This window comes from Neovison vison, chromosome 6, assembly GCF_020171115.1.
Source record: "Neovison vison isolate M4711 chromosome 6, ASM_NN_V1, whole genome shotgun sequence".
In the NCBI taxonomy this organism is placed as follows: Eukaryota; Metazoa; Chordata; class Mammalia; order Carnivora; family Mustelidae; genus Neogale; species Neogale vison.
This window is the reverse complement of record NC_058096.1, coordinates 206662227-206663374: the sequence shown is the minus strand read 5'-3', so window position 1 is coordinate 206663374 and position 1148 is coordinate 206662227.

Below are 1148 nucleotides of genomic sequence, written 5' to 3'. Positions count from 1 at the left end.
CCTCCGTCCGCCCGCCCCGCCCCGCCCCGCCGGCACCGGCCTCGGCCGCGCGGGCGCCCGCGGGTCAAACACAAACACGACCCCGCGGTTCAGGGACGCGGCTGCCGCGGGCAAGCGGCGCGGACGGGCGGGTGTCCAAACCCGGCAGGCGCCAGCGACATGCACGGGTGATTCCCCCGCACCCCGCGAGGCCAGCGGGCGGGCGGGCGCCGGCAACCTGAAGATTAAATCCAAACAAACGCGTCAGGTCGAGAAGAGAGAGCGGCCAGGGCCACAAGGCAACGGCCTGGGCTCACACTGTCTTCGCTTTTCTCTCTTTTTTTTGCCCGAACCCGGGGTCGCGGAGCACCAGGTGGACCTTCACCTCCCTTCCGGGCTGTCGCTGCTGAGGTGGCCTTTCGCGGTAGTAGCTTCTCACTAGGGACCTCCGCTGCCCCGCCCCCCTTTCCTAGTTGGCGCCAAACGGAATCCACCAATCAGCAAGCAACTTCTCCTCCTCGCACCCGAAGGGCAGCTAAGCTGGGCCAATGAGAGGAGAAGAAGGAAGAGGCTCGCGTGGCTCAGCGAAGTCACCCGCTTTCCCTAAGGGGCGGGGCCTAGAGAAGGCCGGAGCAGATCCAAATGAGAGGGGGCTCAGAGGTCAATGAAAACTCCCAGCGGAACCTGCGAGACGCGGGTAGAGACAGCGAGACCTCTCTTGCCCCGTTGCATGCTGGGAAGCGTAGTTCGCAGCCCGCACGGCAGTCCAGGCACCTCCTACCCACTGTGGCCACCGCTGCAGGGCCCCTTCCGGGAGGTCCACACACGGAGGGGACATGAGCCTGGAGAGAGCCGTCCTGGCCACTGGGGGCCGGCCCGAGCCCAGCCTTGGTCTGACCTATAACCATGAGGTACTGTAGGCCCCTTTCTTCCCCGGGGCCTCCAGGCCCCAATTTTGTAACTGAATGACCCAAGGACTGGACTCTGCGTCTTGAACTCCAGGCCCCCAAAGCGAAGCACGTCACACTCTTGCGGTGATGGTCACGAACTGACCACACAGACTTGAACCCTACTATACAGGCTGCTGGACTCCGCATTCATTGCTTACCTCCATTTTAAGTTCACACTGTATTTTTTCAGAATCATTTCCTTCGTTTCTACCCTTTCTT